Source organism: Cyanistes caeruleus, chromosome 3 (genome assembly GCF_971803275.1).
Source record: "Cyanistes caeruleus chromosome 3, bCyaCae1.hap1.1, whole genome shotgun sequence".
In the NCBI taxonomy this organism is placed as follows: Eukaryota; Metazoa; Chordata; class Aves; order Passeriformes; family Paridae; genus Cyanistes; species Cyanistes caeruleus.
In genome coordinates, this window is record NC_141703.1 from 51,006,167 (window position 1) to 51,028,416 (window position 22,250).

General features: G+C 35.1%; 1 protein-coding gene across 8 annotated transcripts in view; it reads left to right on the top strand.

Moving 5' to 3' along the window:
- Positions 1-22,250, top strand: part of DACH1 (dachshund family transcription factor 1) — a 353,868-nt gene that overhangs the window by 212,504 nt on the left and 119,114 nt on the right. The gene's annotated exons all lie outside the window — the stretch shown is intronic.

Sequence of the window (22,250 nt, forward strand, 5' to 3'; positions counted from 1 at the left end):
GATCTCAGTTGTCACTGCTTTTGTGTAGGCAGCTTTGTTAGAGTTAACTATTTCTGGTACCATTATAATATTGGTTATTGTAATCTTCAAGGAATAGTATAGAATAAGTAATAAGGCTACTGGTACAAGGAAATGTAATTTTCCTCCTTTTTTGCTTTCAGACTACAAACAATAAATCATTTTGTTCAAGAGACAATAAAACACCAACTGGGTGCTGGTTTAATTCCTATTGGGGGAGGTCTTCAGTAGCTTTCTAAAACAAAGTAATTAGAGAAGGAGTTCTTTTATGAAAAAAAAAGGATTATTTTTGTATATCTCTTGTGTTCTTACAGGTGTTAATCAGAGTAGAGTAAAAAAGATTGTATTCTACTTCCATTTTACATCAGAGACATAAAAGTTATAAATCAACTACAACAATTACAAAACACATAAAGAAAAATCCCAAGTGCAACAAGAATTTAGACATAAATGGCTTCATTGTACTGGTGAAGGTTACAGTTGTTTAGTGGGAAAAGAAAATAATAGGAATCATAGCACATAAATGAAAGAAAAGGATGTCTAGGGGGAGGGGAATGGGGAAATGTTTCCTTAATAAAGTCAACATACAGAAATAAAACCAACATCTGCTCCTCGTTTCTCTATTTGATTTCACTTTTAATTACAGAACTTCATAGTTGAGGCAATTTTAGTAGATCTTTAGCTTTTCCTTTTTTTTGTGGTTAAAGCTACTGACCAAGTTCTAGAGTCACTGAGTGTATGTTTATGCTTTTTTTTCTGGGTCTTTGATTAATACTGCCTAACAGTGGACCCCGTTTTCCTTTTGAAGGTCTTCTGTGGTTTCCTGGATTTTGTATTCTCCAGCTAGTAAGATTCAGCTCAGTGGCTCCTGTTGTTGGCTATGGTGCATAGGGGAGGTTATGGAAAAGGTTTAAAATCTCTGGCTTCTCTGTTCTGAGTGTCTTTAGATTTCTCACTTTGTAAGAGATTCTTCTAGGCCTTTATTAATGGGGACAAACTATTTATGTAAGCATGTAGAGTTGGGATCCCTGTACATGCAGAGATGGGATGAGATGGAGGAGATTCAGCCAAGGCTCAACTGGATACTTCTGTGGTCACATGCAGAAATTTGCCCTATGTGCAGGAACCACCTTTAACATGTGATTAATTGTTCTGTCAGGGAAAGATAGATATATTACTGGCTTTACAAAATAGTATTGTAATACAGCTTCAATCTGACATTGATTGAATTGATTGAATTGATTAATAGATAGGTGAGTTTTGCTGGTTTGTCAGCCAAAAATAATTTTACTATGAGCACTGTTGGGGTATGACTGCAGTGATTTGAACAAGGAAAAGTGCACTTGTCGGGTTCTGGGTAGTTAAGAAACTTGCATTGAGCAAGTGAAGATTAACGTGCTTGGAGGATTTATACTCAAGGATATTAGTGCAAAGCTGCATAGACTAAGGATGTTTAGATAACTGTGTTAAATTTTAAAAACTTGGTAGAGTTCTTTGCAATCATAAACTGTCTTGTAAAAAGTTAATTTCACACAACAGCCGTTTGCAAAATCCCCCAAATTATTCTTATAACATTCTTTATTTCTGAGCAATATATCCTCAAAACCATATACAAAATTTTTGTGTGAATTTCTGAAAGAGTATTTGTACTGTATTGTGCTTTTTCATATTCCCGACCTGATATATTTGCTTCATTTTAACTAAAAAATAGCTGGCATAGTCTTGAATATTTTCATTTTTGATTATGCTAAATAACCTGTAAATATAACCTGTATGTTGATATTAGCAGCATGCATGCTTACATTCTTAATCAAAGCTGTGTGGGAGATCAGGTTCTGAAGCGTATCTGTGCATTGACTCCACTTTTCATTGTTGTGCTCAGTGTAACAGAGATGATGTGGAAAGGAATCTAGACTGTATGAGACTTTCATGACTAGCTTTGCCCTTTGAAATGAAGTAGATTCAGGGACTTTATAATCTGCTTTTTTAAGGCCACTATGACACCTGTCTTGTTAGAGCTGTCTAAATTATATTGCTGTGACTGCTCTTGATAAGCCAACTACAGTCACTGGCCAAAGAAACACCTTTAATTACTCAGGATTACTAAAAAGCATCTTCTCATCATACATGCTGTAGAGTCAGCTGTTCCAATAAGTGATTTTTATGGTTTTGAGAAGTTGCTTCACTAAACCTTGACCCAGTGTGCTATATAACTAACTGATTTACATGGAAGTTCTGGAGGTTACTTCTCACTACTCATGTATTACACATGGGTTAGTTGCCTTTTTGATCTCCATTAATATCACTCAGAAATGTTCTTCAACTTTATGATTGGGTATTTTCTCCATTTATTATTTATTGTATGCTACTATTCCATGGTAACTCCTTCACTGTATCATATCTATACATCTTACAGCAAATATCAGTGAGCTGTGATCACATGCTTATGATGGGTTTAGAGCTCAGTATGATTAATCATTCAAAGCGTATACTGTGGCATGCTTTATTCTTTATGTCTGTCTCATTACGTGACCTTTTAGATGTAAAGGAATAATTATTTTTTTTTCTACTGTGTGTAAAGCAGGTGTTACAGAAAGGTTGCAACCCCACTCACGGGGCTTCTCTGACTGGAAGATAAAAATAGTGACTTTTCATGGGGTTCTGTTTGCTGTGGTATTTTAATGTTGCCCTGAAAAGTCTTCCTCTGCAACCATGGATACCAGCTTCTGTGCCCATTACTTGTATGCAGTAGATGTATGTTGCATCTTGGCTACAAGATGAGAAGAAACACATTCTGCTCGCTCTGTGGTTAACTCAGCCATCTCTCCCTGCCTCAGTTCTTCCTGATATTCTATTTTAATTGGCTATTATGGATTATTTAATTAATGATTGGGTCCCAAACTGACCCACATTTCATCTTTAATTTAGTAGTTTGTATTTGTATTTGTTTGTTTAATGAGTTTGCATTGTTTTAACTCACTGACAATTAATTGGACAGCCTAGGTCAGACTCTGGCAGTGTTTTTTTTGCTGTATGATCTCATTCTTACTCACTGTCTGAGCCCTCTTTCAGCCTGAGCATGGAGGGAAAGGTATGCCCTCCAGCATGACATAAAGCCCGAACCATTTCAAGATGGCTGTTTGAGACTGAATGTAGAAGATTTCAGCAGATGGCTTCTAATTACTTGAGATATGCCAAAGTGCTGAAAGGAGCATTTGTATCTTCAAACCTAAGGGGTAGCTGTACCTGACACGATGTGAGTGGCATGTGCATTAATGTACCCATGTCAGCATTTATTCCATCTACAGTTTCTGCCATGAGCTTTATCACAGATAATTGTCTATGATCTGAATGGAACTTCCTTGAGTATTGTTGTAATAGAGCTATAACTAATAAACCTATTACAGAAAGTAGAAGAAAATCCTATGCTTTTTAATGGAAAGTAGAAATAAAGCGACAATCTATATTCATACTCATTTTATCGAGAAAGCTATGGAAACTTTGAATTAAAACTATCATTTTGACCTTTTAGTTGAGTTTATAGGCAAGTCTCTTTTTATGTTAGCGAGCAATTTCTTTAAGATGCAGGGAAATTACTGTTACATTAGTTACATAAAATAATTGAGATTTTTGAGAGAGAGAGATATGTCATGCTCACCTTACTCACACTGTTAGTCTCAGCAAGGTCAAGGGACTAATTGTGGACCCAGCCTGCCCTAAGCCAGTTGCAGTACATAATTGCATGCTGCCCTGGGAGCAGCATAAGAAGGAAATTGTGACTTGAAGCAATTCTGTTTGGTATTCTGGGGGGTAGGGTCAAAACTAGCCTCAGTGTCTGTTCCCTCCCTTCCCCTACCGGTGGGTGGTGAGTCTGCAGAACTCATTTCCCCTCCTGGGCTACCATCTGTGGTATGAGAAACCAGTTCACGGAAGAGAAACTCGGAGTTTCTTTCAGAAGGTTTGTGTATCAAACCCTTCTTATTTCTACGTTTTCAAATATATTCAGGGTAATCAATTTATATGCTGAAATAAAATTAGGAGTATTATTTTTAAACTTCCTTGTAGGACCTTGTGTTAATCAAGTAGTGAACTTCTGATGTTGTTTGATTTACTAGTAATTCTAAGACTCAACACAAACCGTTTTTCCCAGCAGCTTGTTTAGCCTTAGAAAATGTCACCAGCTAGAGTTATTTGTGCAACACATTCCAAATTCCTGTGAGTTGGGCGATGTGTATTTTGGAATGCTTTAACCTCCTCACTAAAATGAAGAACTCCCCCTAATTTCAGCCGCTTCCAGGAACATAACCCAGTCTCCCTGGGAGAAAACTAGCAGTCTCATCAACGCTATCTTGTACCGGCAGAAACTTGTATTAGCAGAGGTAGAATGTGTCTCTGAGCAGCAGAGCACCCCTGAACTTTTGTCAGGGTGTGCAGGGGAAGATTTGAAGCTTTTAGGGGAAATGCAGTCCTCATCACCACAACAGAGATTTCTCTGAGAGTAATCACTTTTATTTCTGAGTATGTAAAAAACAAACCCTGTTTGAAATTGTCAGTGACTTTTTATTGCTCCTGTAATAAAATCAAATGCTGGTTTCTTTATTTCTTTTCTTTTCCCTTTGGTTCAAATAGCACTGGCATTTGCTTACCTTTCTTCTTGTTTTATATATATATATATATATACATACTTATTCTGACATAAAAAAGAAAATTGCAGGTTCTCCTGATATAATTCAAATTTTTAACAAGAATAAATACTGGCAATAACATCTGGCATGATTGAAACAGGCGCAGTGAATTTCTCTTTGGGAAACAGTATACAGTTATTATTGCTAAACATGAAGTTACATCAGTTTGCTTGCTTAATACACAACGAGGTTTGTAATCAAAGGGATGTTTTGTTTTTTTTCTGTTGCCTGTCTTCTCAGGCCTGTTAAATGATGCAACAGTGTGGTCTTGTTAGACAATAATAACAGAAACAAGATTTCTGTACTAAGAATTTCAAATAGTCATATAATGTCATCATTTACAGAAGCTGGTTTTTTTTAAAAAAAATTGAAATAATATTGAGATGAACAATTTTATCCATATTCCAGTGCCTGTCCTGGCACTGTGGGTATTGATTATTATGTGTGCACCGTGAAATTATTATATTAAGAACATGACATTTGCTTGAAGTATAAAATCCACTGTGTAAAATAGCTTAACTAGGGCTCATTGCAGTCTGATATACAAAGTTAGCAAAGAAGCTCCCATTTCATTTTTCCTACAGACATTTTGTACTTATATTACTGAAGCCCATGTCAGAAAATGTATAACTCATGAAATAAACCCTGTAATTTAGGTTTATTGTTTTATTTGTGTATTTCTATGTCTACTTTAAATATCTGGTAGCAAAGATACAGCTGTATAATATACATAACTGCTCAGTGAAATCAATAGCCACAGATTTTAGTAACTACTATGAATAAGGAAGTTTATTTTTATCAGGTGACCACGAACAATCCACTCTGCACCACCTAAGTGTTATTTAGACTTTAATAAACTAAGATCTTGGTGTCCCCTGGGAGGAAAGAAAGTATAAATACACGCATAACAAATGTAGTCCTTGAACTTTTATACATCTGCGTGCATTGGTACATGCCAAACATAACATACTCCAGCTTATTCACCTTCAGGCTTCTGTGGAGGCTATTAAGTTGTATAATCTGCAGAGGATACATATGGAAAGCCTTTTCTTATCCAGCTCCCAGACCAGCTCTACAAGAGGCTCAGCTTTGGTGAGGAACAGTGTGTTGGTACTTTGTGAGCTTGGCACTTTCTGGGTGTGATAGAAGGGCACACTGAGCCACAAAGATATGCCCTTTCTGCATCCCATGAAGAAAATCTGTCCCTGTGTATGCTCCACACAGGTAGTGTGGGTAAGGGCAGGGAAAAAAATCACTGAGGTCTTTATTTCCTCTGTCAAGAGAATAGGAGAAACCTGTCAAACCCCCCAAAACGTGGCATTATGTTTGTATAGTATGTACAGATTCTGGGATAGGTGGAGAACTGTTGCAAGCCATTTGCCTGAAGAATAATATATTGACACTGATGTGCTTATAATCTGCTTTTTTAAGGCTTAGAAGAAAGATTCACAACAATGTAAAACTTAGTCAACAGTGTTTAGATTAACCCGTTAACCCAGGGCAAATGTCCAGCTACAGCCCAAAATCCTGAGTTCCCTGGAAGGGCTGGAAATGTGGTCATGCCTTGGGAGATGTCCCCAGGTAATGGTAATGCTCATCCAGTGACAGGGACGTCCACCTAATTTGGGATATTACTTCACACTACTTCAAGAAACAGGATTTTTTCTTAAATATAAAATGAGATGTTGAAATCATCATGTATTTGTAGCAGAGATTTTTAAGAAGTATGAATGATATCAGGATTGGTGATACAATTGCAAGAGTTGCAACACTGTAGGTGGCACAAACAGTTGATTTTAGCTACCTTTAGATATTAAACACATTAAGCAAGAAATTTATGAGGAATTTATTTTTCTGAAGTGTTGGCTACATCAGCTGACACTTATAATGTACATTTTGTGCAAGTCATACTGTAAACTGAAATGTGAAGTACATATGGGTAGGAAATCCTTTTCCTGTGAATTGTCCAATCAGTCTTGCATTGTTTGAAATTACCATCACCACATACTTAACAATGTCATTTCATGTAGGAAGGTTGTGCAACTTTGAAGAAGCAGCTTTAAACCTTTATTTTCTGTTGGTTACTTTAATCTGTCTGCTGCTTTTTGCAGTATTATACCAAAGTGAGTCATGAGTCTTTTGCAAGTTAAGGGCATGGGGATATTATAAGGAACAAATGATAATGTATAAGTTTGGTTTTATGTAAGTACTGTTTTAAATTAATTAAAGACTAGGAAAAAGAGGACATGAATTACCTTTAGTAGTACTGCAAATATAACCTGTTCTGCAGTTTCTGTGTGTAGCAGGCATCTGTGCTGATGAATAGGAATCCGACTATCAAAAAACTTGCTGGGATGAAAGTCATAATCAATCTCTATATTTATAATTTTTTATTTCATCAGGTCCTTCAATCTTATTTGCCATAGCATAGCCACGTGCAGTAAGAAATATCTGCACTTCAATTTAATTTTAAAGTAATTGCATCTCGTAGATGCCTTGATGCAAAAAAGTATCATATAATCCATGTAATTATAGTTTCTGCCTGTTCATTTATTAGCTACGTTTACAAGCAAGAAGTAGGTTTGTATGTTTTCAAAACATATGCTTGGTAAGCACTAAATCTAAGACTTATAAAAACATTATCAATATGTTCTAATTAATATTTGCTCTTTTCCTTAAGCTGTTATAAGGATACTTAATGCATAGCCTAAAATTAGAGTTGACAATTGCAAATACAACCCAACCAACATAGTAATAAAATCAATACTTACATTTCCCTTGGGGCCACTATTTACTGTTTGCTGTGCCATTTCCTTAATGGAATGGCAGTTATGTTTGCAGAAACCTTGTAACTACGATTTTTGTATTTTAACTAAAAGCAGCTTTCCTGAAGTAGTATGATTAAAAAAGAATCTGGAGTTGCTTTCAGAAAATTGCTGTAAACATTTTGCAGACAGTTTTAACAAAGACTAGCAAATGTCACTGAATTCTAAAATGAATTATTTGTAGTGCTTAAAGTCCTTTCAGTTGTATTGCAATAGACATTTGCCTTAATCTTGAAATGCTTCCCTGATTTGTTTTTGCTTTCATTTACTCGGTTCAAATTATTCTTAGTCACTGAAGGCTCATTGCTGTGTGGAGGTCTGCAGTGTTCTCAAAGTGTACAAGGGAGTCTGGCAGTTTATTTGACTTAGCGAATTAAAATAATGGAGGAAAGCATGATCCTTGAGATGAGTCATTGCAGCTGCTGCACAGATCTAATTCTAGTCTTTTGACTTGGTTCTTCTTTCACTGAAGTTTGCCATTCTCTGGCAGGGCAGCAGGCGTTTCTGTGCCTTGCAGTGTAACTGTATAGTACAGAAAGCATGCTATAGTTGACATTTATAGTGCACACAAGTGTCCTGTGTGTTTGCATATGCAGTAGAATATTTCTCTAATGGTCTCTGACAAGAGGGATGAGCGTCTGAGACAAAATCTGTGAGTCATCATGGCTTAATAATTCGTTCCTTATGGGGCTCTGGTGACCATGCAGTGTTCTTGGCATAGCTGAAGTTTAGGGTAACAGGTTCTGTTGTTCAACATGGCCACTTGTTTGGGCTCAACTCTTAGGGACTAACTATTAACTCTAATTGTTAACTGATTATTACCTTTGATCGTGTGACCTTATACCAAACTTCTGCTTTCACTCCCATTCTGCAACCATTATTTTGAATAGTATTCATATGAGCAGGTCATTTGTTGTCTTGCATCAGTGTCTGATTATAGTCACTCCATGTGAAATGTCACCATTTCAGGATCTGCATTCATTTCACTTGTCAGTGAAATGGGAAAATTAAAAAATATGGACTGCAAAAGAAATCTTGAAATATGGTAATTTGAAAGCATTGAAATTAGAAATGTTTTATAGTGATATAGAAAGCATACACATATCAAAAATGTGTATTATATATCTAATAAATCCATAAACATAGATATAAACTAAAATATGCTGAAATGAGCTGAAAAAATACCGTAACAAAATGGAAGTTCAGGATTAGGTATTTCAGTCCAGTTCTGAGTATTTTTGCAAGTTCTAGGATACAAATGTAATTTAAATTGTAATGTTCCCTGTAACTTTTCTGTTAAGATGCATTTAAAAAGTATGTTGAAGTTTGTCTTTTAAATATATATGTAAGAATTATGCAAGTTTTTGTACATAGCACAGTTTAGTTATAGACTGTCTCATCAGTGACCACTGTTAAAATTTTGTAAAATTTTTATCTAAAATCTTTACCAAAAATACCGGAGAGTCTGCCCTCAGGCCATTATTAATTTTTCTAGATTTCAACAGCAACAACGATTCAGCTTCCACAGAGAACAAGTCAGGATAGAAACAGAAATATCTTTCAATATTCAATTTTATTTTTTTTTTTTTGTTTGTTTTAATACTTCTATGCCTTGGAGGAAGTAATTAATTTGTGTCATTAAGATGACCCTAGAATACCTGGTTCTGATTGCTTGAACATCTCTCTGAGTCTGACTAAGATAGAAATTTCTGCAACTGTCTTTCAAATGCCTACTTGACTTGTTTAGAAACTTTCTACTCTCCTGAAGCTGCACTGGCATGGCCCAGACATGCAGGTCTGGGAAACCTGTTCTCCAGCAGTTTCGCAAGAAAAGGACATTTTGAAACATTTAACTCCTGTTGCCTAAATGATATTGGTACTAGCATTTTCAGCACTTGATGTCTGTTCCCATAGAGGAAAGTCTTCCTGTTTGTTTTTTGGATTTGGCAGATGTAATTCCCTGCACTTTACTAATACAGTCCTTTATAGCATCCTTTGAGGATACTGTTTCTGGAGAAAATTACTAGATTGCCCAGAATAGGTTACTAAGAGCAAACTGGCTTCCACCCTACCAGTGAAAAACTTGATGTAGGTCCGATGGAAACTGGATTAATCCCATAGTCAGAAAAACAAACAAATGCCCCACATACTTTAAAGTTTGTCCCAGTATGATTTAATTCTTTGAGGCTCAGCATTTGTTTATGCAAACTTGCAGTATTTAGTGGCATCAGCAAACTTTGTTTCATTAATATTTAGCCAGAGCAATTGTGTGCACAGAATCCTAGACCCATTCAAGGAAACATATTTTGAAACAGGATATTGAAAATAAAGTCCATAGGACAACAAAAGTCAGCTTACATGCTGATGTCAGCATTTGTGTGTGGTGATAAAGCCAAGCTCTTTCCATGATAAAGATAAATTCATATCCAAATCTTTAATAAAAAAAACAAAACTGATGTTAGCTATTCCCATTAAAGTCAGAAGCGTCTTTGTAACATTTCCCAGAGACTCAATTGTTAGGAACAAAAGTTATGTCCTGTTAAGAAAAAAAAAATTAATCACTCAAGTTATTACATAGGGTATACTGTGTATTCCAGGTTCAAGCTTTATACTGAAGCCTTTGAAGAGGCTGCCCATACCTACCAAATGTTGTAATTGATACAGAATCACTGCCATACAACAGCTGCAATAACAAGGTGCTGCTGCCTTTACTTTAATCTACCTCTCTTTCTGCCAGTTTATTATGTTTTGAATTTATTCTTTTGTAGATCTGTGAGCTATCTTTCTTATGGAAATTAATCTTTTTAAAAGATTTGTACTCTCATTTTCAAACACTAATACATTCATTCAAGTATCCCATTATTCAGAACCAGCTGGCTTTTTATCTAGTGATATTTACTTCAAAAAGCCAAGTTAAATGGTATCATAGATTAATTCTCAGGGCACAGGAAAGCTTTTTTAGAGAAAAAGAGATTTGGTAATTACTTAGAATATCGCAATAAAATCACAGAACATGTCAAAAACGCGTTATATAATCTGTCATAATATGAAGCTTCAAAAAAAAGTTAATTCACTGAATTGAATCTAATATGTAGCATCAGTATATGATTTTTAAGTGGAACATTAAGTAAGGATAAAACTTCGCTGTGATTTATAATAAGCTATGTCATGATTTTTAGTTATGTATTTTTTCTTTGGAGAAAGCAGTGAAACTTCAAAAAGGGCATTATCCACTGAAATTTCTTACATAAATCAAACTGGAAATAAGACACATTTTACAATTCAATTTAAGATCCCACAGAGACAATAATGTTGCAAGCTGTGCATTTTGCAGAGTAATATAGTAATGTCTAGTTTGCATTTTTGAAAAACCAAATTAATCACACTGTATTGAATATGTTGAAGCAAACCTAAAATTCATCTATTATTAAAAAACTTGTGCAACAAACACAAACTATATTTTATACATAAAGGACAAACTCATTTATTCATTAGGTTAAAACACTTGGAGTTTGCATTTTGTAGCTACTAAAGAAGTGACATTTGCTATCTGTTCTCTTTTTTAAATTTTTCAAAGCATTGTATTCAGACTAATCTGCTTGAAAAATTGTACTAATACTTTAACACAGTGTCAATCCTGAAGACTGCGCAGAAATCCCTGTGGAAACTAAGGGTAGTTTCGATATTTAAATTTTCTTTTTAGTGAATCACTTTACAGGACAAATATTCACTTATCATATATCTCATATTTAAGTAACATATTTTAACCCATGAAAGATTAAACACAAGATAAGAAACATTTTATCCAGTTTTTAGCATTTATACATCCTATGGCTAACATGCCTAGGCACTGCTTTGAATTAGGACTTGTATCTTTGCACTCAGCTGTGCTCAGACTGGTACATCAAAGCAACCAGAATGAAATTTTAGCCTTTATCAAGTCTCACTCACTTCAATGGAAACACAATTTCAATCTTAATCTTTTAAAGGGAAAGATATTTTAAAATTATTTGTAGATGTTTTCCTGTTTTAGAATATAATTGTAGAATTATGTATTCTATATCTTGAGGGGTATATAAGCTGCATACCAAATTTGTATGCCAAGTGTCAGGTGCTTCTACTTGTAATTCCACTCCTAGGAATACCACTCTAACTTCTTCTGCCCTCTAGGCCAAATTTGAATTCTAGGATAATTGTTATCTGTTAGTGATTTGTCTGTGCATTCATGTCTTGATGATTTAAAAGTGAGAAATGCAGATTTTTATTTTTGTTGGAAATCTATATTGACTGTACACTAGAGAGACTGTTTGGAAAAACAATGTTTCTGAAAAAATGTTCACTTGCATTTTAAAGAAACAAAAATCTTAAATCAGAATAAAAAATGTTTTGGAATTTGAAAAAAAAAATTATATCATTTTTCCTGAAGCATCTGAAAAACTTCCAATATTATACAATACTTTAATTCAAGGTCTAAGCCTAAATAGTTTTAAATCCAAAAGTAACATGTTTGCTTGTTTGTTTGTTTGAAGCAGCATAAAACACATTGCTAGATCCAGTAGTAGAAAAATTTCAAGCAACTTTCAGGTTCTTGGCCACCATAGTGGAATCCACATCTCCAGCTGGGGTGTATTTGTTTTGAGAAACTTAGGGTGAGTGATAACCTACAAATAGCTGATACAGCCCCCTCAACCATGGCACGGGTGTGGAACTGCGTGATCTTTAAGGTCCCTTCCAACCCAAATCATTCATTGGTTTTATCATTCTGTACAGAGCTGATCAATGTGAATTGCTGATGTATCATCTTGTTTGTAGGGGTTAAGTCCTACATGGACTTAACACAGAAAGATCTTTATCCATTGGGTGTGCAGAGTATTGAACACAGTTTGCTGAGAAGGCATCTGGCCCACCTTGTTATTACATAATAGCCATCAGTTATACACTGGTCAAAACTTGTCAGAAAGCATGAGGCCTGGGAACAGAGGTTGTTTTTCTCAAAATGTACCCACAGTTCTGACCTGGAGAACACCATCACTAACTGAGTCAAGGCAGGGTGAAGAAAAAGTACATTTTGGTTACCTATTGTCTCTTCTGTTATGTAACTGCCCTCATCTCTGATCAGATGAATTATTGATCATGAAGAAAGATTGATGGAGCTAGGATACATAGTAAGATGTGTGTTTACATCTTTTTCTTACCACTGAAAGTGATTTTTACTAAATGAGATCTGGATGTAAATACCTTGCTAGGAATATTTTTAAAACAAAATTTTAAAAAACTGCTAGGGCACAGTTAAAGATATTGTTTAAAGTACACTGAAAAAGTGTGTGCATTCTTCACAAATCAGTTTGATATAAGATACAGGAATGACTACAATGAATAAGATTCATGTGGGCTTGGTAAAGTTCAGCGTACTAAATCTTGGTATAATAGCTTAGGTGAACTTCCTTGTCCTAAAACTGTCATAGAAAAAAACCAGCAAAAACCAAAAAACCAAACAAAAAATCTAAACACAACTGTAAAGCCAATATTGAATAACTTTTCATAACATGCTATCATTTAATAACAGTAGACTTTTTTGTCAAACACTGGCTTGTCTCTTTTGTCTCTTCCACATTAGGTGAAAATTTTTGCCACTAGAGATGGTTATAGATAACAGTGATCCAGACATTTTTTGAAGTAAATAAATATTTTGTGTTAAATAACTTTAAGATAGTGGTTTCATTTTAAAAAGGAAACAAAAATAACAAAAGAAATTAGAAACACCCTCTTCTCGCCCCAGATCACAAAAATCCAAGGAAATATTTGAGAAATTTGCTGTTTAAGATGTATCACTTTCACATTCCTACCCTCTTAATCCAATTTCATACTTTTAGCTGCCTTTGTGTGAAGATTTTACCTTTGATCATTTTTGCAAGGCTTCAGTCAGAAAAACCAGCAGCAGTTCTGGGTAGAGTAGGGTATCAGTACATAAATAGAGAATGGTGGTAGACTAAATCTCACAGAGAAAATGATCCTCTTTGCATAAACAACACCAATTGTGAGAAGCAATTAAAACAGATATACAGTTTTATGTAGATCTTTCTCACTGAGGGAAGCTCCTTGTAGCCGGCTGTCTGTGTATACGTACTTGTTACTTACAATATTTTCACACTATAAGCCCTTTGGGGCCAGGAGTGTCCACCTGCTCTAACTGTCACATATTATTACTACTACTGTTATTACTAGTCATACTCGTTGTGATTTTTTTCATTGTCCTCTTGAGAAAACAATAAATCATGTGCAGAAACAGTTTCAGCAGTCCTAAACAAGACTCATGATCCATAAACTCTTAGGTAAGATTTCCTCCTTTAAGTAACAAAATGGTATGATCATCTGTCTTGGGACATGGAACTACAGGAAAAAACCTAAAGACTTAAGGGTACAACAAAGTTACTGTAGCATATTGAATTGCTGAAAAACAGCTGAGATATAATAATGGTTCTCACTCTTCACTAAACACGAGATATCATACGAGTTATTCTTGATCAAAGGACACACATTATGATTCTGTTTGTTAGGCTGAACATACTAGATTTTGAGCTGGTGGGCAAATATGCTCCATTTACAAACCCAAGTATGTGAAAGGAACATATTTTTTTAGTAAAACTTTAATTCACAATTTGTTGTATCATTTATGTATTTACACATTTCGTTTGTGTGTGTGTGTGTGATGTAAAGGTAAAGGTGTGCAGGTACAGATAGATACCCATGTGTTCAAATAACATTGAAGTAGTGAAGTTGTGCAGCTAAAAGTTAGAAAAATGTATTTTTTAATGAGAATGATAATCATAGTATTAATAATAATAATAATCATCATCATCACTGCTGGATTTCTTTAAAATCTGAATCTATTACATGCTGAAAATTTACATAAGGAATGTATAAGACCTAAAAATTAGAGACTATATCAGAATGGTCGTGAAAGAGCTAAATCAAAGCTGTACAGGCAACTCAAAAGTAAGAGAATTCCTCAAAAAGATTTGAGTTAGGACCTGCTTCCCAGAGGAGGGGGAAATGGCTCTGTGAGCCTCAGAGCTTGTGCAGCCTTTTGGCTTTTCCACAGCAGTTTCCTAGTATGGAAGAGAGACAGCATCGATTCAAAAACCTCTGTGTCCAGCCCCATGCTGCTCATCAAGCCAATATCTGGGCAAACATAAGTCTCTTTTTCCCTGAATGGGGAAGACAGCCATGTGCTCTGGAGAGTGCCTGAAACTTGCTGCAGCTGGTTGGTGGGGTTTCATGCAGCCAACGTGCAGCTGTTTTCCCAGAGAGCATAGGGATGCAATTGCTATGAGACCTTGCAATCAACTTTGCTTAAGACTGGATATTAATCTGTTGATTAATAAGGACTGATTTCTGATAATTTAGCCTTTCTTCCTAAGAAAATGACTAAAAAATTACAGTGCATAAAAATCTGAAAAATGATGTTCAAGAAGGCATTCTGTGTGAAACCATTTAGAGCCAACGTACTGTTAAGAGTTTGTGCAGCATTTCTGCCGGAAATCGAAATATTCCTCTTTAGTTCAGCAATTTTTAGAAAAAAATCATCAATAAACTTGATTCTCTGTAATATGTCAACCTTCCTGCTTTGCATTTTCATCCCTGGTGCATACCTTTGGAATAGATCGAATATGATTTTACGGAGGCCTTCTGGCTTTTAATTTTGGTGCTTTCAAGCCGAATATATCTTTCTTCTCATATGTTTTCATAATGTGACACAGCTGAAACAGGTGGGGCAAAGTGTGGACTAGCTAACAATTATGTCTATCTACTAGAAGACATTAAGAAGCTTGGTGTTCTGACTTCTTTCATTTTGTCTATGCAATTAATTTCTGCACTTCTGTATATTGACTGAAGATTTTTATGTATTTGTTTTTCTTTAGTTTATGGTTTATACAGGACTATATAACTATGTCAGCCATAGCTAGATATCCTGAAAATCTGCAGGACTTTTCATCTTGACTTAAAGGGGCAGCAATTAGGTTATTCTTTTTCAAAACTTTTTGAGAATTTTTTTTAAAGAGAAGGGAGAAGACAAGTTACTAAATACATACATTATACACTGCTTTGGTTTACTATTCTTATTTCTGAGCACTGCTGATAGACTTAGAGGCTGTAAAACTCAGACTAGAAGTAATAAGGATCAAAAATCAGGGTCCACACCAACTGAGGAATTGCCTGTATCAGACCAGCATAGATATTAATCATGAAATCTCATCCAAATCCATATTTCAGGAAAGCTTAGGCACTTGTAGGCATGAATCACTCAGAAGCTCAAACTTGTGTCTTTCACCTTGGACAAGTTTCTGGACCTGTCTGTTGTGGTTTCCACTGTACTAAAAAGGAAGCCTATTATACTGTTATACTGATTATACAGAACAACAAATTGAATGAGGATGCTTCTTTATAAATGGAAGTAACAGGATCTTACACTAAAAGAACTTAAACCCATATTTTTCAGATGTTCTGAACATGTTCTTACAGACTACTCAGCCAGGAATATGCACTTTTACCTGTTCCTTAAGCATACAGAAAACATTTGTATCCATAATTACATGCAATGACTACATTTAGCAATATATTAATTATCTATTGTACGGGCAATTTTTGTACAAAAGAAAATACCACGTAATCCAGATGTTTGCAAAATACTTTGTGATGTTCATTGTGTTGAGAGGTAAGGAAAATGTAGTTTTTGGTGGTTTTTGGTTGACTTCTGATGGTTCATTAGTCTTTATATTTTAAAAACTCCCTCAAGGGACTAGCTGTACTTGCGGCTTTCTGGTCTGAAGTTAACCTATTTAACCAGGTGTACCTGACAGGAAAATGGAGTCCAGTTTTTATTTTCCTGAACACAGTGCATACAACACATCTGATTTTTTATTTCTTGATGATGTCACAAATTTATTTTTGCATATCTAAAATTGCATTCTAATCTTTTAAGATGATATAACCATAAAAATAAACTGGTTTTTATCTATGAAATTAGCACAAGTTAGGTATTAGTAAAAGGAGACAAATGGAAAATCTATTTTTAGGTAAATGTCATACAGCCTGTAACTGAGTTGCTGAGCTTTCAGTTGTCTTGGGCAGTTTCATTATTCATTAAATTGAATTTTAAAAAGCTTTTCCTGTGTTAATCTTTTTTTGTGAAATAATGAAGGATTAGTATAAAATATCTATATTCTATGGGATTCATTGTAACTGTAAAAAAAATTCTTTCATTTATTAACTTATATAAGTTCAGTATTCCTGATTAATGATTAAGCCTATACTCTGGTATTCAGCATTTAGAACTCAATCTTATTTCCTGGAATTAGCAATTTCTACTACAGTTTTTATTATCAGAATATAAATATGGGAAAAGTAAAGTGGGTACAAATTTGGCTTGGGGTGCAAAGTGCAGCTATAATTTCTTTGCCACAAAACAAGTGTGCAATAAAATTAAAACAGTGAATGAAGCAGTCTACGTGACCGAGGCTACTGTTTCTCAGATTACTACTTTTGTAAGCAAAGTATAAACAATATGTTATTCCATAGCTTCTTTTGGCTTCTTCATATATTTCTGTAAGAAAATGTTTGGAGTTTTGTTTTTTGTTTGTTTGTGTGTGTGTTATTGTTCTGGCTTTTTTTTTATAATTAGCTACTGCACATGTATATAATCTGTCATGATAGTAGCAGTACTACAAATACCAGACCCATCAGCTTACTATTTTAGAGAAAATTATGAACACTTTTAATTAAGAGCTCACATTGCTCATGGGCTATTTAAGAGCATAACCATGATTTTATAACCAAAAAACCCCAAAACAATGCAAAAATTTGAGGGGGTAAAAAAGAAAGAAAAATCCTTATGTAAAGCCAAATACAAAGGGTTACAGAGAAGACTTGAGAAATTTATTTTTTCACGTCATAGTACTTTATCTCCTGATCACTTTGTGGTCTCAGAAGAGGTAGCAATCCAACTATCAAACATATTACAGCTACTGTTTACAAACAACAAAGGATTTTTTTTTTCCTTTAATGGTGTAACAGTAACATAGAGACCTTAAAAAATGCCTTTATCTGTAGACATGTGTCCTTTATACAGTCTCACAGCACTCAAATATTGCAAATGAATTGTACATCTGATTTCAGGAAACTGAATTAGATAGAAATCAAATCACAAATTTTCAACAATTCAAAGACTAAAGCAGCAGTTTTTGATTTGGGCAGTTTACAAAATGGTTTCCTCACTGTCAGGAGGCTAAGATTACCAATTTTTAGCACGCTGATTATGCATATTTTCCAGTGGACATAAATAGCCTAGATTGTGAATAGTCCACTTCAGAAAAATGAGCCAACACAGCTGATACTGATGCTTTGTTTGGTAATTGTTGCTGAGATACAAATTGTTTCAGCAAACAGAGAAGATAACAGAAAGATTAGGAGACTAAAAGGAGATCAGTAGCACACCAAAAAAAAACCCAAACAAAAATGTGGTATGGTATGAGTTGTTAGTGGGAAATTAGACTCTTCTGTGCTTTTGCTATGTGATATTGCTTGTGTATATAATGGTTCCTGAAACTATCCCTGAGCCAGTGCTGGGATTCACTTGCCTACAGACATGTTTGAATAGTTCTCTGGAATTCCATAAAATATCAAGTTTTCCACATGAAAGGAAGGGGAAGACCCAAGAGCCCGACAGATAGTTTAATTTTAATTTCTAAAAACCATCTATAATCAAAAAAAGTTTGACTTAGTTGCCTAGGCATAGATATATGCTACTACCTTAGATACCCTTGAGTGACCTGCCTGATACACCTCTGGATAGCCTTGAGGTCTCCTGCAAGTGCTGTGTGGTACTCACCAACACTGTAAGACATGATTCAAATTCTTTTGGCCATCTCAGGAGTTGTGTGTTTAGAGCATTGAGGTGAGTTGTGGAGAGGGGTCACTGTAGTCTTTGGAGTCAGCAGCTGCAGATTTAGGTGACCAAAGATAGGCCTATCTCCCACAAAGTGATCTCAGCAGCTCTCCAGGACCTTTTGGCTGGATCCCTGTTGACTATCACAGGAACTAAACTACTCAGCTCACATTGTGGAAACAGAAATTTAAGCAAACTGAATCCTAATGGAGTCAGAATTAAAAAAGGAAAAGGAGTCTGCAAGTAAGAGTAATGATTATAAAAACGAACCTGGTACATTTAGATCAGGGTTTGTTTGCGGAGCTGACATTGTACACTAGTTTTCTGCTTCATTTTCTTTTTCTTGGCTGCATTACCTTCTAGTCCAGAATTGTTTCAATTTATTATTACCATCCTTAGCTACCTAATTGTGCTACTAATGAATACAAATACTCCAGGCATCAGGCTTTTACAGACCCACTTCAGTGTACAAATAATGGTTTGTTGTGTAACTGCTGATTATGGGAGAAGGTAAGTCACATTATGGAAAATATGTGCCAAAATATTGGTGATGAGGAAAGCAATGGATTCTGTACTCTGCCTTTTAAACTGTGAAAAAGTATTGTCATTCTTGTTCCATCAAGTTGTCCATCATGAGAAAATGTGAGATCCTATGAGCCTGGTTTTTAAGCGTGTGTACTTAGATTTGGAACTTCATTTAAATTTTTTGAGTGTCTGTATTAGCACTATCACATATGAAACGTAGTTGGCTACCAAATTGCCTATTCAAGTACATATGTATGGGGTTTGAGCACTCAACATCAAGCATTTGCATTTCAAAATTGGATCCCTTGTGCTTGAAAGCCTTGAAAATGGTACTCTATGGTCAGCCTAGTGCAGCATCAATTGAAATGCTGTTTGAATGCAATGTAGAGCTTCCAATTGCTGCTTCAGAAAGTGTTATGCTGAATCTGGAACACTTTGCATAATTTAATTAATTATGCCACTAAAAACTGATTTTCTCTCAATTTAAAGCAAACAGCTTTTATGAGGGTGAACTGCAGCACCCAGGGATATCAGGTGTCCAAGCTTTTAATCCTATTACAAAGACTTGACAACCACTGATGGAAACTGGAACAACATAAGCCTCCAGCAGGGCAACAAGTGAAGAGGAAGAAGGCAACAGATTTTTAATACTCTTTGAAACCACTGTATGCATTAAATCAAAATCAAATGTAAAAGGTGACAGAACTGGTAGCTTGCACTTCTTTGTGCAGACAGTGAATAGTGTCTAAGGAATAACACTGATTTTGCTATAACATTAATGGAAATAACTGTTTCCTCTAAGAGGAAATGTATTCTGTTTAACTAGCATAAGAAAAACAAAGTGAAAGGCAAGACTATTTGTATCTGTGTCTGCTCACTTAAAGTGTTCAGGAGCTCAGCAGTTGGAAGTTTGAAAGTGGTTTCTAATGTTATAGATTGGATTCTCGCTATGAATCATTTTCCATATAAGTAAATCTTAACAGATGATTCCAGAGTACAAGTATTAAGGATACTGTCACTAAATGCTAACCTTGATACTTCGGCTTTCTGAAACTTGTCTTCTCTCTTCCAAATTATTATTGTGTTCAATATCATGCTAAAACAGCAGACACTGTAATTTTGAGGCAGAAAAGAGTACTGATTTAGTAAAGCTCTAATTTCTGAGCCACATAAGCAGAGCCATAATTGGCAAACTATGACTGACCTTGCAAAATTCTGTGACCAGGTTAGGAAGGGTCACAGAAGAATTGACTCCATCTCCATATCGAACATCAGCATGTAACATGAAATTAACTGCACTGTAGAAGATCTTGCTGATAAAAATAGGGAAAATATCTCATTATTGGGAATTCAGTAGCCCTATAAAATACAAACATCTTCCTTTTAATGCTAGCAAATATTCACGTAATTACTAATATATATTTATGTATTATTTGTATTCTTCATATTTGTAAGAGATGCTACACTTGGTTCAAAGGAGATACAGGAGTTATTTGGGCTCATTGAAAGTGCTTTAACCTAGATTTAAAGGGGAAAAGGGATAAAATCAAGTCATTAGAGATGTCTGGAAGAGACACACCAGTGTTTGAAGGACAGTGTTTTGCTAATGGTAAAGGATGGAGAGCCATGTGGTGGCAAAGACTGCAAAGTGTGTGATTGATGTGTTAAAAATTGCAGAAGTCCCTAAGAATAGTCATGTAGGAATTACTTGTCTCCCCCCAAAAGGTGGTGGGATCAACAGGCCAGCTGAAATGCATCTAGAGCAATGCACATAGCATGGCCACCAAACAGGAAGAGCTGGAAGCCATTGTGCAGCAGGAAAGCTGTGGCAAAGTTGCCAGCACAAAGACATGGTGGGATGACTTCCAGAGATGGAGTGCTGCAATGGATTGCTATAAACTCTTCAGAATGGATAAGCAAAACAGGAGGGTGGGGTAGGCCTGTGTTAGGGGGTGAAATATGTACATCAAAAGGGTAAAAAGCAGAAAATTAGAGAACATAAAATTAAAAGGAAAATTAATCTTTTTCCAAATAAGATATAGCTGCTTTACTATGTATTTAAATCTATGTTCATGCTTTTTGAGAGTGTCTTAGTTCTCAAAATACAAAAAAACAAGGTCACTTGGCAGAGGTCATGAGATTTGAACCATGTACTTACCAGCTCAAGTATGTTCACTGCATAAAGGTTATAAAAAATTCTTGTAAAATAATAAAAGTATTTAATATAATTGATTCTTTTCATTGTTTCATAAAATTGCTTTGTTTGATTGCAGGAGACTTTGGACTGAATTTTCATTACCTACTTCTGAACAATTTACACTGGGATTGAGACAGTATAGAGCTAATGAGTTAGAATTTATATTGAGCCTTAACTGTCTTCCTGAAGTAACTAGGGAAAGAAAATCATGGCAATAATGGAGTATTTTTCATTATAAACTATGTTGTACAGCTTTTACAATCAGGTTTTTAATAGATCTAGAGAAATTAAATTGGAATTCTACCAACTTCTGTGCTTTTGTCATCCAATGAAAACGATGTTAAAATATGTCAAGACTAATAGGCTTATCCCCTTTCTACTGAAATAAGGAGGTGGTGTCATTCCTGTTGATTTTCAGGCTCTGCTGTTCATTAAAGAGTAGGATGTATGTAGAAAAACATTCAGAAATATGCACTTTGCTATAATCCATAATGCTAAATAGAAACTGAGCATAGATCAAATACATCTTGACTTATGTCATCCTAAAGTCCCTATCAAGAGACTCACCAATGAAAATAGTAGACATTTTCAAAGTCAGGAGGTTGAAATTGTGCTCTACATGAAAAAGGAAGCAATCATATATTGCTGATGGGTATATTAATACTGCTGAGAATGCATGCATATATCCATATTTATTAATATATTCAAACATTGTTTATTGATTGTGTATGGTAAATAAACTCATACAGTGAATGTATAGATTACTGTGTATGCATAAACATACATACACTCAATCTCAGCATTATACGTAAGTACACACCAAGAATGATGCAGTTTGTCAGTTTGGAAGATCCTAACCTTTTCATTGTGTATAAATATACAAATTAATAATGAGATATTTATCATTATTTTCCTTTATACAGAGTGTACTGTATTGTCCTTTAATTGTATCTTATTTAATTTTGTGGTTATTTTTTATGAGGAAGTCTGCAATAGAGAAAAAGGGTGTTTCTCAAATGAATGATCTGTCATCTCAGTACACGTTTGTCCCCATT